The sequence below is a fragment of the Muntiacus reevesi genome, chromosome 2 (assembly GCF_963930625.1).
Source record: "Muntiacus reevesi chromosome 2, mMunRee1.1, whole genome shotgun sequence".
NCBI classification, from domain to species: Eukaryota; Metazoa; Chordata; class Mammalia; order Artiodactyla; family Cervidae; genus Muntiacus; species Muntiacus reevesi.
Genome location: NC_089250.1, coordinates 263,809,785 through 263,825,133, shown reverse-complemented (window position 1 = coordinate 263,825,133; position 15,349 = coordinate 263,809,785). Strand labels below are relative to the sequence as shown.

Below are 15,349 nucleotides of genomic sequence, written 5' to 3'. Positions count from 1 at the left end.
CAGAAAGCCCCTGGGACTGAGCCCCTTTGAGGTGATGTAGGGAAGGCCCATGCTCCCTCCTAGACTCCCCCCTGAACCTCCTCCCACACCAAGCTTCCTACACTCCCCTCTGCTGGCGGAACTCCGCAATGCCCTCTGGAAATACGTCAACCACAACCTGCCTGCCCAGGACCCCCAAGCCCAGGGATGGAACTTGGGTCCCTGCATTGGGAGTTCCAGTTCCCTGGAGTTCCCTGGAGTTCCTCCATTTCCCTGGAGTTCAGCCCCAGGACCACCAGGAAAATCCCAAGAGGTTGTTTTACCTAAACAGGGAGTCATGGGACGCCTCCTGAGAAGCTGACATTCAAGGAGAGCGAGCTTAGTGAATGTCTGGGATGGAAACAGACTCCCAGGCAGGCTGGTGCCTGGCGGGCTGGCGTCTTGCCTGGTGGGTGGGTGCCTGCTGGGCTGGAGGGACCGCACGGAGGCCGGTGTGGGCGCGCGGAGGTGACGGAGGAGGGGGCAGGAGCCGACGCAGTGGGGTAGAGGGCCCTGAAAGCCACCGTGAGGATTTAAGCTTTTGCTCTGCATGAGGTGGGAGCTGGGGCAGGCTTCGGAGCAGAGGAGCACAGACTCTGAGTAAGGTTCTGGCGTAATCCTCTGCAGGGTTCCCGGCTGAGAATAAACCGCAGGGGGAAGCGTGGAGAAGCAGCACTGCAACCTCGGTTGTCAGTTTATTTCACATTTGAGATCCTTCCGAGAAGCCGAGGGCATTTGGCAGCTGCCAGTATACTGGGTGGGGTTTCCCAGGTGGCGCCTGGCAAATAAGCCGCCTGCCACTGCAGGAGACAGAGGAGACACTGGTTCAATCCCCGGGTCAGGAAGATCCCCTGGAGGAGTCCATGGCAGTCCTCTCCAGTATACTTGCCTGGAAAATCCCGTGGATCGAGAATCCTGGTGGCTACACACTATAGGGTCGCAAAGAGTGGGACTTGACTGAAGGGTCTTAGCAGCATCAGCAGCTGTGGTATACAGGGGAGGCTTCAAACTCAGGGAATCTCATCTTGGTTCTTTTCAAGCAAGTGCTTAGTGGAAACTTCAGGACATGTAGACTGATGTGTAGGTTTTCCTTCTCCTCTGTACTTTTTCCCTCAAATAATATCTCCCAGCATCTGTCTAGTACCATCTGAGGTTCAGATCGTGACACCCCCACCCGCCTTTATTGGGTGCAGTGACCAAAGATGCTCTGTCGCCAACGCATCACCTGCTCCCAGGCTCCCAGTTCCAGCCTCTTGGCCAACTGCTCCTGGGCCACAGGCGCGGCTCCAATCTCCTGCTGGAGGGACATTCTTGGAAGAAATGTTCAGTAGCAAAGTGAACATGTTCCATTTCTGTACTTCAGTATTTTCTCATCACCCATTTTTGCCATCGTGGTGTTTTATATTTTTACCTTCTTTTGACATGACACGTGTGTACACCAAAACACACAGTCGGGTGAATCAGCATAAGCAGAGCCCACACCCTCTGCATCAGATGAAGGAAGAGAACACGCCTCCCCCACCCGCGTCTCCTTGTGCTCCTTCCTGTCACTGCCCCCCGCACAAGGGTAACCGTGCCCCCGGTTTCTGAGAGCTCTGACTACGTGCCTGTTTGAATTGTACGTGAATGGGATCCTGTGGTGTACACAGCACGTTTGGGACTCTCGCCTGTGGCTGGTCTGTTCTTTGCCAGTGTGGTGAGCTAGTTTCCTGTGTTAGTCATCCTTCTTGCTGGGTGTGGCTCTAGAGGGTTCCTTCTCCTTTCTGCACAGGCTTCCACTGCTGGAGATAAGCAGTGCGGCTTTATTAACTTTCCTTTTCAGATGGGTGTAATTTGCACGTGGTCCATAACTCTGCAAAGAACCAAAGGGAGGGTATACACTGAAAAGGAAGTCCTCATCACAGGCCACGTGCTTCAGTCCCTCCTACCCCACCCCCCCATCCCTGCTCCCCAGGTCTTCCTTCCTGTGGCAGTCACTCTGAGCAGCTTCTCATGTGGCTCCCCAGGTCACTCTGTCCACAGACAAGCATACATATTCACCCGAACCCCTCTTTTAAAGTACTTAATAGGTACATGGTCATCACCGTTGCTTTTTCCAAGAAACCATATCTTAGAGGTCCATTGTCATGGCATCAGGTTCTACCTTATTCTTTTGAATGGTGCATAACCTTGCGTTTCATGGATGTGGAACCTTTTAAAAAAATTTTAATTTAATTTTTTAATTTTTTGGCCATCATGGGCAGCATGCGGGATCTTAGTTCCCCAACCAGGGATCAAACCTGTGCCTCTGGCAGTGGAAGCGCAGAGTCTTATCCACTGGATCACCAAGGGAGTCCCTTTCATTTTTATTTTATGTTGAAGTGAGTTAGAGTTGATTAACAATGTTGTGTGAATTTCACATGTACAGCGAAGTCAGTCAGCTATAAATATTCATGTATCTGTGCTTTTTCACAATTCTTCCCCACTCAGGTTCTTAGAGTCCTGAGTAGATTTCCCCATGTTGTACAGTAGGTTCTTGTTGGTTATCTGTTTTAAATATAGCTGTGTGTACGTGTCAATCCTGACCGCCACTTCTACATTCGCCCTGATAACCGTAAATTCCTTAAGTCCGTGTGTCTGTGTCTGTTTTGTAGATAAGGTTTTTTGTATAATTTTTTGTTTTAGAGATCGCATAGAAGCAATATCATACGATATTTATCTTGGCACAGCTTTTTTAACAAGATGTCTCAGTGTTTGTAGACCTTCGTGTCTCATTTATCCCACTGTCCTGAATCCCACTTCCTGAGACAGGGGCACAGAACTGGGCCTCAGGTAAGTCACCCTGTGCTGAAGCCTTTCTCTGACAGCTGAGACTTACCAAACAGTCTCTTCTTTCTTCTTGAGATAAAATTCATGTAAGGTAAGTTCATTATTTTAACCATTGAAAGTGTGTGATTCAGGGGATTTGGTATATTCACAGTGTGCAGCACTCATTACAGCGTCTAATCCAGAGCATTTTCATCACTCCCCCCCCCCAAAAAAACCCCAGAACCATTAAGTGGACATTCCCTATTACCCTCTTCCCACAGTTGCCCTTAGCAACTGCTGATGTTCATTTTTAAAAAGGCAAAACTCATGAAATTCAGTTGTTGTTTTTTTAATTTTTCACTCAGGTGAATTTATTGAATTAATCTGCATTTAACATTGCTGCTGTATATTTAAATCAACACTTGATATTAACCTGTTTAATATTTAAGTCTTAATACTTACTTACATCTATATTTTAAAAACTATAGGATTATTTTAGTTTAAACTTCTTTTTCTGATTTTTTTAAAAACGTGAAGTAGAGTTGATTTACAGCGTCGTGGTGCTTTCAGGTGTATAGCACAGTGATGGGTTTGTTTATACATGTGTGTGTATATCTATTGTTTTTCAGATCTCTTCCCTTATACGTTACTACAAAATATTGAGTGTCATTCTCTGCGCTATGCAGTAGGTGCTATGGGTTATCTGCTTTATACTAGTGTGTATATGTACCACTGATGTGCTTTCTGTCTCTCCGAATGTGTCTGTCCTGCATGTTTCATATAAATAAGATCATGCATTGTGCCACCTTTTGTACCCAGCTCCTTTCACATGGGGTTTGGGTTTCCTCCGTGTTGTAACTTGCATCAGACCTTCATTCCTGTTTATAGCAGACTACTGTTCCATTAGCTCAGATGGTGAAGAATCTCCCTGCAATGCAGGAGACTAGGGTTCATTCCCTGGGTCGGGAAGATCCCCTGGGCAAGGGAATAGCAACCCATTCCAGTATTCTTGCCTGGAGAATCCCATGAATGGAGGAGCCTGGTGGGCTACAGTCCCTGGGGGTCACAAAGAGTGGGACCTGACTGAGTGACTAATACTTGCATTTTCACTGTTCCATTGTAGGGAATCATACAATATATATCCATTCCTATGGACATTTGGGTTGTTTCTATATTTTTTTAATCAGAAAATTTTTGTTTGTCATAAGAAAGACAGACCAAGGAGCATCTGTGTGTGTTTAAAGTAGAAGTAGTCATTTGTGAAATAAGAATTAGTCATTAAAACACAAAGGTATATGTCCTACCAGATGGAGGGCCCCATGCTTTTAATGTGGGCGAGGCAGAGGTGTTGAGTCTTATGTTTTTTATTTTTGTTTTTTTGGACATGCCATGTGTCAGTGGGATCTTAGTTCCCTGACCAGGGATTGAACCGAGGCCCTCTGCAGTGGAAGCTGGGAGTCCTAACCCCTAGACCGCCAGGGAAGTCCCAAGATGTTGAGGTTTTACGACAAGGGTTTAAATTGTGGAGTTGGAAAGCACCGTTGGCTTGTAGTTAGGCAGTTGGGTCTGAATTTCTCTGTCAGTCATTACCTGTGTGTGACATGTGAGCCATTGGTTTTCCTGTCTGCACCTCAGCTTCCTCATCTGTAAGCTGGGGAAGTTAACTGACCCTTCCTCCCAATGTGGTCATGAGGATTCAGTGATGCCCAGGAAGAGCTTTGCTCAGTGTGGAAGACAAAGTAACGGCCCCCTAAAGGTGTCACAGTCTTCGCTGGTGACTCAGTGGTAAAGAATCTGCCTGCTGATGCAGAAAACGCAGATTCAATCCCTGGGTTGGGAAGATCCCCTGGAGAAGGAAAGGGCAACCCACTACGGTATTCTTGCCCGGGACATCCCATGGACAGAAGAGCCCAGTGCGCTACAGTCCATGGGGTCGCAGAGAGTTGGACATGACTGGCCAACTGAGCATGCACGCGCGTGCGCACAGACACACACACACACACACACACACACACGTTCTCTGCATCCTAATCCCCAGAACCTGTACATGTGTCCTTTACATGGAGAAAGGGACTTTGTGAGGATTTTTAAAATTATTTATTTGGCAGCATTGAGTCTTAGTTTGGGCATGCGGGATCTTCTATATTTGTTGCGGTGTGTGGAATCTTTTAGCTGTAGCATGTGAACTCTTAGCTGCAGCTTCTGGGATCTAGTTCCCTGACCAGGGTTCAAACCCAAACCCTCTGCATTGAGAGAGCAGAGTCTTAGCCACTGGACCAGCAGGAAGTCCCTGTAAGGATCTCGAGGTGGGCAGATGGGCCTGGATGATTAGGGGGGAGTCAGTGTCATCACAGAATTCCAAAGAATAGCAAGGAGAGATAAGAAAGCCTTCCTCAGCAATCAGTTCAAAAAATAGAGGAAAACAATGGAATGGGACAGACTAGAGCTCTCTTCAAGAAAATCAGAGATACCAAGGGGACATTTTATGCAAGACAGGCTCAATAAAGGACAGAAATGGTAGGGATCTAACAGAAGCAGAAGATGTTAAGAAGAGGTGGCAAGCATACACAGAAGAACTGTACAAAAAAGATCTTCACGACCCAGATAATCACGATGGGGTGATCACTCACCTAGAGCCAGGCATCCTGGAATGTGAAGTCAAGTGGGCCTTAGGAAGCATCATTACGAACAAAGCTAGTGGAGGTGATGGAATTCCAGTTGAGCTATTTCAAATCCTGAAAGATGATTCCGTGAAAGTACTGCATTGAATATGCAGCAAATTTGGAAAACTCAGCAGTGGCCACAGGACTGGAAAAGGTCAGTTTTCATTCCAATCCCAAAGAAAGGCAATGCCAAAGAATGCTCAAACTACCACACAGTTGCACTCATCTCACACGCTAGTAAAGTGAAGATTAAAATTCTCCAAGCCAGGCTTCAACAACACGTGAACTTCCAGATGTTCAAGTTGGTTTTAGAAAAGGCAGAGGAACCAGAGATCAAATTGCCAATGATCCGCTGGATGATTGTAAAAGGAAGATAGTTCCAGAAAAACATCTATTTCTGCTTTATTGACTGTATGGATCACAAAGTCAAACCCTTTGACTATGTGGATCACAGTAAACTGGAAAATTCTGAAAGAGATAGGAATACCAGATGACCTGAGAAATCTGTCTCTTGAGAAATCTGTATGCAGATCTGTACATGACTGCTGGAAAAATCATAGCTTTCACTACATGGACATTCGTCAGCAAAGTGATATCTCTGCTTTTGAATATGATGTGTAGGTTTGTCATAGCTTTTCTTCCAAGGAGCAAGCGTCTTTTAATTTCATGGCTGCAGCCACCGTCTGCAGAGATTTTGGAGCCCAGGAAAATACAGTCTATCACTCTTTCCAGTTTTCACTCATCAATATACGCAATCTGTGTGTGTCTGAGTCTGCAGTTTGTGGTTTCTACCGACCCTTAATCATGGAAGTGTATTTCCTGATGCTTAATGGTGTGTGTGTGTGTGTGTGTGTGTGTGTGTGTGTGTGTGTGTGTGTGAATTCCACTCCTGGGTAATGTATCGGTGGAGATTATTTGAGGGGCTGGTTTGAAGTACATTCCTCCAAAGAGGATTTGCCCTCTCACCAGGTGATACTACATACATGGGACCACTTAGAGTTTTCAACTTGGGTCTTTCCACATTGATAACTAGTTAGGAATTTTGCTCCAAATCATTGGTAGTAGAGATCATAGATGAGAATACTGGAGTGGCTTGCCATTCCCTTCTCCAGGGGGTCTTCCCGACCTAGGGATCGAATCCAGGTCTCCTGCATTGCAGGCAGATTCTTTACCATCAGAGCCCTGAGGGAAGCCAGTATTGGCTAGGAGTCTGCTGAGAGAAGTTTCCCTGTTATCCCTCCTGTCCCCCCAGAGCTCAGGCCTCCCACTGACTTCCCCACCAGGCCCATCTCCCCTTCATTTACCCTCAGGAGGAGCATTCAGCTCTGCACTCCTGGAGCTCAGGGCCGTCTCCTGAGAGGCCTCTCTTCCTGAGCTGGGGCCCATGCTTTCTTTCCCTTTCCCTCCGCTCCCACCACATTGTCCTTCGGTCGCTAAGTCCTGTCCGACTCTCTGAGACCCCATGGACTGCAGCACGCCAGGCTTCCCTCTTCTTCACTAAATTCCAGAGTGTGCTCAGATTCGTCTGTTGAGTCAGTGATGCCATCCAAACATCTCAACCTCTGTCACCCCCTTCTCCTCCTGTCTTCAGCCTTTCCCAGCATCAGGGCCTTTTCCAGTGAGTCAGCTCTTCACATCTGATGACAAAGTATTCCCACCACCTACAGCCCTGTGAAAATCAAGCTCCGTGCCCCCTGGAATCAGTGACAAGGCAGACACCAATATCAGTGCTACCCATTGTATCAGTCTGGGTCCCACCAGGAGACTGAAATCACACCGGTTAGTTTACCAGAGAATTAATATCAGGAATTAGTAAGGAGGTGGCTCAGTCAGTAAAGAATCTGCCTTCAATGCAGGGGACACAAGTTGGATTCCTGGTGTGGGAAAATCTTCTGGAGAAGGAAAGGGCAGCCAAGTCCAGTATTCTTGCGGGGAGAATTCCATGGACTGAGGATCCTGGCGGGTTACATCCCACGGGGTCGCAGAGTCAGACACGACGTCGGGACTAAACCACCACCGCTGAACTAAAGAGGACAGAAGACCCAGGTAGAACACAGAAGCGAGTGCTGGGAGCAGCCAGCAGCCTTAGGCTTGGAGGAACAAAAGGAAGAGGTTGGGATCAGTCAAATGTGGGTGTTTTGAAGCTTGGAGGTGACCCTTGGGGCTGAAATTCAGATCCTGAGCAGGGGGTGATCCCCGGCTGGTTCTGGTCTTACCCTGAGAACGTGCGGTGAGGCTAGTTCTGCAGGTCCTGGGGCGCTACAAACTGGACTCACCTGGGCGACCCTGCCCCGACCCCCGCTGCCAAAGCGGCCGCAAAGCACACCTGGGGTGTGCTCACGTGCCCTGCAAGACCCCGCCTCCCTCCACCAGCCTTGCGGTCGCGCGCTCTATCTCCCTCCCCCTGCTGGCGGAGCCTGACGAGCAGCAGCTGGAGATAGAGTCGTGCCCAGCATCCCACAGCATCCAGGGGCGCGGCGCAGGGCGTCCTGCTGCAGGCGCTGGAGGAGTTGTGTGCGGACGCCCAGGCAGGGCTGGAGAGGGCGCGGGGTCCAGACTCTAGCATGGGATGTGTGGGCCTGAGAGATCATGGGGCGAGGGGTCGGCTAGTCAGAATCCTGGGTTCTTGAAGGAAATGAGGGCTCTGACTAGGGGTTGGAGTGGGTGACGTCTGGTCACCAGGATTCCTGGGTCCTGTAGGGAAACAGAGTTTGGGGGACGGGATTCCTGATTTCTCTGGGGACCATCAGACTACGGAACTCCTCAAGGGAGTTGAGGCTTTGGACTCCTGGAAGGGGCCTATCTTGCTCTCTCAAGAGTCGATGTAATAGGTTTCTAGTCCCCCTGCGGAGGAGGTGGATGCCGTGATTGCTGATGAAGGCGGTCTCCTTCCCATTGGGGATTGTGACATGAAGGGGGGGAGTCTGGGTTCCCCAGGGAGCTGGAATCCTTGGGCTTCTGAGCCACAAAGGGTATAAGCTGTAGGTTTCCGGGGTTGGGGGATAGGCCTGCATCCAAAATAGGCTTTGAAACTTCATTGGGGAAAGGATGGTTCTCTGGAGGCTCAGACCTCCTGGGCTCCCCAGACGGCTGTGATCCTTGTTTCTTAATTCATGGCTGGTGGAAGGTCTCAATGTGGAGCAGGGAATTGGGATCTTTGCGAGAGAACTGGAGACCCTTTGGTCCCTCTTGAGGAATAGGAATTCCATCTTCATTGCCCTACGGCCAGACAGCCCCTTGACAATCGGGGTGGCCTTTTGCAAGTGGCTCAGCAAAAGGCATCTACATGCAGAGTTATCATGAGCATCCAACGTAGGCAAGCCTGTACCCGCATTCTCTCTCTTGCACAGTAATAGACTTGCAACCCATCCTGGAAGCCCAGAACATGGGGAGCTCAAACTTCAGTCTCACCCTTTGCTCAGGATGCCCTCCTTTCTGACGCCATCTCTGACTTGACCTTGTCTGACTTCTCCCCCCTGCGCTTCCCTCTTCCAAATTCCGTCTACCCTCCTGCCAAGGGGCCTCCTGCCTGGATCAACTCTCAGAAAGCAAGACCCACTTTTGTTTTCATGTGTCAGCGCCCACTGTGCTGATCTCATTCACACAGCTGTGTGCCGGCACCCTTGGGTGTCACGGCTCTCTTTTGGAATGGTTGCCTTTTAAATCATGACTTCTCAAAGGGTTGAATTTTAGGCTCTGGAGGCAGCAAGTTGGTAGCGAGGCATCTGTCTCTGGGAGTATCTAAACAGAAAAGACAGAACTCCACTGTGCAGGGATCACTTGCTGCCCTCAGGGTGAGTCTACGGGGCCCCTGCATGCTGGCAGGCCTTGAAGGCAGAAATTTGGGGAAACGAGATGAATCTTGGTGTTGCCACTGGCAGAAGCAGAGGAGGTCCAAAAGCCTCCTCAGCGTAGCTGAATTTCCTACTTGTCTGGATAACGATATATTTGTTTCCATTAAGGTGAGGAACCATGAAGCCCGGAGAATCAAGGGTGGCTTTGCTTGTGGTGTTTTTTGGAGGAGCGACTAAAGAAGTAGGAATTCTATTGTGTGTCTGTTCTTTGGGGGTTCGGGGGGTGAAAGATGCTTGGGATTCTGTCAGCTGGAAGCCTAGACTTCTGGGTCTGAGGGAGGAGGGATGGAGGGTGAGGACCCCAGGGTCCCTGGAGAGGAGGGATGGGGGGTTGTGTGCAGGATAGAATTCCTGGACACCCCCAAACCTCCGCAGGGACCTTTGGTGCACTTGGGTTTTGTGCCCCTGTCATCTGCCATGAGAAGGACGTTAACCAGGGGGTCACATACCCAGAAGACTCTGGAACCCCACGGAGGAGAACTAGAGACCCCCTCCCAGACTGGAACCAAACCGACCAGAGCACAGCCAGAAACAAAGCCGCCCCAGATACCTACAAACTCATAGAAAGAAGAGTGTTTCATTTTACAATTCTCAATTGGGGCATGGTTTGTTATACAACATTACTACAGCATGAACAGACTAATACAACTTTGTTGTTTTAAACCACTGAGTTTAGGGACTTGTTTGTTACTGTAGCATAACCCAGACTATCCTGATAGATGCCAAAGTCTAGTATCTGCCACACATGGCCACTGAGGAAGTGGCAGCTATTAGGATGGTAACTCTTTGGCCAGATACATTGTTCCAGAACCCAGGCTGCCTTCAAGATGCTAGTGCAGGGTGCTCAGCCACGCAGTGGGGTCTGACTCTTTGTGACTCCGTGGACTGTAGCCTGTCAGCCTCCTCTGTCTGTGGATTCTCCAAGCAAAGATCATGGAGTGGGTTGCCATGCCCTTCTCCAGGGGATCTTCCTGACCCAGGGATCAAACCACGTCTCCCACATTGGCAGGCAGATTCTTTCCCATCTGAGCCATCAGGGAAGCCCCTTAAATGTGCTAGGCACTGCACTAAGTCCTTTTTTCATTTTCTTTCATTTGACTCTTAAGACAGCCCTTTGAGGTTATAGCTATTTTCTCCGCATTTTACAAACATGAAGTCTGGGGCAAGAACAGGTTAACTAGGAGAGGTGATCATGGACTCTGGAGTCTGACCCTCGCAGCTGTTTGACCGAAGGCAAGTGACACCACAATCCTTGCCTCAGTGTGTTCCTCTGTAAAATGGGGGCAATACTTTCAGCTTCACAGAGTTGTGATTATGAAATGAGGTACTGCATGGAAAACAGTTAGCATGGAGACCAGGCAAGAAATAATCCCTTAAGAAAAGGTAGCATCTTCCATTTCTTTCTTCCATAGAGAGTGTTCCCAAGGGTTCAGACCCTTTTTGCATCCCATCTCCCCAAAATGCATTACATCACAAAGACTCAGGATTGTTCTGTTAACTTGTTTAATTTATAGACACATGAGAACTGTAGAAATTTCTAGAACCGTAGCTGAGAACCAATGGAGACCAAACACCACGTGGGCCTCAGTTTTTCACTCAGCCTTGCCAGAAGCCTGGGAGCTTGGATGACAGCTGGTCTTCTTGATGGTCAACAAACAGGAGCCTGAGGGCACCAGGGTCCCAGGCTTGGTGTGGCAGGCGGTCTCCGTACCACAGCCCCGGGCCGCAAATTTGATACCTGCGGAGGGGATTGTAGGCTACAGTCAGGATCTCCAATGCCTCCCCTCTCCTAGTCCAGGGTCACGTGCCCCAGCCACCTTCTCCCCCAGACCTTTGGAGCCACTCTCCCCCTTAGAATCTGGAAGAGTGAGGCTCCAGTTCTGGGACCTTTTGGGAACACTGTGCCCTCCTCCCAAATTCCAGGTGCCCCTTACCAGGCTGTGCGAGGCCAGACACGGCGACACAGCGGGTCTCCTCACCGACGCAGACCGCGTCCTGAGTCGCAGTGCATGTTTCCTTAAAGGCAGCGAGGCAGGAAGGACACCGAAGGCCATTCTCTGTGTGGTTTCTCACGAACGCTGAAGAGGAGGGTGGAGGGCAAGGTAATCGGAGACGTGAGTCCCTTTCCCAACATCACAACCACTCAGGGGACACCAGTTGCTAACGCACACTGCATTTTCAGGAAACAATATTTGACTGCATTGGATCTTAACTGCGGCCTGAGGAATCCAGTTCCCTGACCAGGGATCAAACCCCTGCAGAGAGCGCATGGAGCCTTAGTCAGTGGACCCGCAGGGAAGTCTCTGGATACTGCAGTTCACAGGAGAAGAAACCAAGGCTCAGCGCAAGGAGGATGCTCGTCCCTGGTTACAGGGCAGGTCAGGAGCAGGTGCTCACAGGTGGCCGTGGCGGGGGAAGGTGGGCAGGGAGGGACTCCAGCTGTGGGGCTCAGCCGGGGCTTAGCGGGCAGCGGGTCCTGGTTGCACCCATCGTTCTTGCAGCAGCACCTCTTGTAGCCCAATTGGTTCTCATGTGTTCACGGTGAGGGCGAAGGATCCTGAGTCACACTCGCTGGATTTCGCACACCCCTTGTAGCTGGTCACCGCCAAGGAGCCCTCTGCAGGATGGCTGTGGGCAAAGGGCTCAGTGGCCCCCGGCCTGGACCCTTGCCCTGGGTTGTCTTCCCCACCTTATAGTTTCCCCAGCCCACTGGTGTCTAGAGAGGTCTCCTCCAGCTCCCCACGTTCAAGTCCCTTCTGCCTGGGTCATCATCTGAATGGATTATCAGGTATGCACCCCAACCTCCCCCTGTCCCCAGGCTGTGCTGGACTCTCCAGAGTGGCCCCTTCCACCCCAGGGCCACCCCACTGCCATCCTGCAGGGGTCGCACCTGGAGTGGTCTTTTCCAGACCACCTGTGACTACCCCCATGCCTGTGTGAACGGTCTCTTCCAGTCTTCAGCCCTCCCCTGACCCCTGGAGTTCCTTCCACCAAATGCTGGGATGGGGCCGCCATCCCTACCTGCTGTCACACCCATTTCCTTCTCCATCTAAGGTAGACTCTTCCAGATTTCCCAGCGTAACTCCCAAGATTTCCTACCTATGGTCTCTTGCTGCCCTCCTTGGCTACTCAGGTCTTGCCTGGAGTGGTCTCTTCCAGTCTCCCTGGCCTTCCTCTTCCCCACCACAGATAGGGTGTCTCCTCCAGGCCTAGGGTTTCTGGTCTTTACACCACGTGCTTGGGTGTGTAGGGCTCACTTCTGCCTGATTCTTGCAACCTCATGGACTGCGCCCAGGGATCATGTGTCCTTATGTCTCTCTCTTTATGACAATATTGGGAATCCCAGGTGGTGCAGGGATAAAGAATCCCCCTGCCAATGTAGGAGATGTAAGAGACGCGGGTTCCATCCCTGGGTGGGGAAGATCCGTGGAGGAGGAACTGGTAAGCCTCTCCAGTATTCTTGCCTGGAAAATCCCATGGACAGAGGAGCCTGGCGGGTTACACTCCATGGGGTGGCAAAGAGTCAGACACAACTGAGCCTGCGCCCAACTCAAACCAGCCCCCGTATCTCCCTCTTTCTCTTTCAGGAACAGTAGCTTGCAGCCCACATCTCTGGGAGACCCCTCGCAGCCCCAGAGAATCAACTTGATCACATTCTTTGCAACTCACCCAAGTCTGCTGTACGCCCACCCCTCACCTTTTACATATTAGATTTCCCCCTTCTCTGGATTTCTCTCTTCCCCCATGTCCTTTGCTTTCCTAATTCCCTCTTTGGTTAGAAAGTCTGTATCTGTCCCTACTCCTCCTCTCTTTGGAGTCTCATCTTCAGAAATGCTTGGCCATAGTGGTTTCTGTCATTCCACCAGATTCTCTGTTCAACACCCACCTCGAGATTGCCTTTCCCTCTTTCCTGACATACTCATCACTCAAAGGTTCCTCCCCGCGCATGGTGGTATCTGCCACCCACCTCCCCAGCATCTGATACCAGCCCCTGCCCACTTACTCCTGTTGCTCTCAGTCACGGCAGCCATGCAGGAGTCTTCATCCGGGGCACAAGTCTGCAGTTTCCCACTGCAGTTGGGACCGTCACTGGTACACACCTCACAGCTTAGCGGGTACCCTGCAGTTAGAGAACGGGGCTCTAGTGAAAGGTGCCGTAGTCTGTGGGCCATGACTCCCAAATTCAGACGGGGATGGGGTGGGGGGTGGGGTCTGAACGAAAAGGTCTGGTGTCTCCCTGGTTATTCATGGGCAGGATAGTGGCCGCTGAACAGGGATCTGTCAGAAGCTCGGCCATGGTCCTGAGAGCAAAGCTGCTTTCTGGGGCGGGGCAGAAAGCAAGTCCGATCAGGGAGCAAGTTTATGTAATTACAAGGCTGGGGACTTGGGATGCTAGACCCGCTGATAAAGCGAGGGGACCTTGACGGGTCCTGCTGAAGGTTTCCATGGACTTAAAAATTTTTTTTATATTTTTAATTTTCTTTTTTCTCTTGTTGGCTGTGCTGGGTTTCTGCTTCCTGTTGGTTTTTCTCTAGTTGTGGTGAGTAGGGGCGACTCCCGAGTTGCAGCTTTGGGCTTCTCATTTGTGCTGGTTTCTCGGGTGCAGAGCACAGGCTTAGAGCATGAGCTCAGTAGTTGTGGTGAAGGGTCTTAGTCGCCCCAATGCATGGGGAAGCTTCCTGGACCAGGGTTTGCACCTGTGTCCCCCGCTCTGGCAGGCAGATTCTGCACTGAAGCACAGGGGAGGTCCTTCATGGACTTGTGTGAACCTTCCCGTCCACCTGGTTCTCGGGAGTGGGATCACCTTCCGTGTGGGTACCAGGCTGTCTAAGTCTGGGAGGCAGTGGGTGCTCAGGCAGGGGTACCTGAGAGGGGATCTGCATCCCAGGTCAAGAAGAAAGATCGAGGACTAAGAGGAAAAGGGCCTGGACTCCTTGGTCCTGAGAGAGCAGCCACTGGGGGTCCAGACACAAGGTATCTCGGTCCCGGGGAAAGTGGAGCTGCCTGAACTCCTATATCTGAGGGAGGAGGACACTGGGGACCTGAACTTCTGAGTCCTGTGAGAAAGGAAAGTTCTCCCCCTAGCCTCATTTTTTTTTTCATACTAATGACAAATACTAATCATACTCTCTGATATTCCAGAATTCAGGTGTCTCATTTTGAGATACTGCCTGGGATACAGGGAGCAGATCCCATCCAAACCCCTCCTTTCTCTTAGATTTAAACCCACATGTTTTTAGCTCTTCCTCCCTTGGGGACCCAGGCTTTCTGCCCTTTACCCTCTGCCTTCTCCATGAATTTCAGTTCCCAGGACACCTCCTCTTTCCCTTCTCCCTTGAGGACATGGCAGAATGTTTTCTCATACTCCTTGTTTTGAGGGTCCCAGGAATCCAGAGCGCTAGTCACTTACCCAGACCCAGGAGGGTGCAGAGCAGGGTGGAGGCCAGCAGGAAGGTCTCAGGTTTCATGGAAGGCTTCATGATGGATGGATGACTGACCCTGCATTCCCAGGTCCCCAGCTGTTCTTATAGGGAGCCGAGAAGGGGCAGGTCTGGACCTACCTTACCCCTAGGCTATGAAATGATGATGTAACCCCTGGGGGTAGGTCTCTGCAGCTCTGAGTGGGGGAGACTGAACCAGAATCCAAAAGGAGCAGTGGCATCTTCTCCCAGGCCCCATCTCCATGCAGCCCCAGGCATCTCAGGCTTCCAATCCTCTCTTGCATCAGGTCCCACTGCCCCGCCCTCACCCTCTTTTTTCTCCCCTGAAGCCCAAGATCAGAATCAGGTCATTTTGTTTCCTTTAGGGTAGAGCAGGTGCTAGGACTCACGTACCCATCCCCATCCCGTTCTCTCCTTTTCCAAGGAGATGCCCAGTGTGGGTGAGGCCCTACCTGGGAGCGCCAAGCAAGTCCAGGCTTGCTCTGCCGGGGCATGCTTGGCTCATACTCGCTTTTCTGTGTTTGGTTTGTCTCCATCTCAGACCCCAACCCAGGATGCACTTGGGTCTCTCGGAGACTGAACAGAG

The 15,349-nt window shown here is 50.7% G+C and overlaps 1 pseudogene; it reads right to left on the bottom strand.

The window, feature by feature from the left end:
• Nucleotides 1–10,914: 10,914 nt before the first annotated feature.
• Nucleotides 10,915–14,802, bottom strand: LOC136158806 (phospholipase A2 inhibitor and Ly6/PLAUR domain-containing protein-like; annotated as a pseudogene).
• Nucleotides 14,803–15,349: the final 547 nt, after the last annotated feature.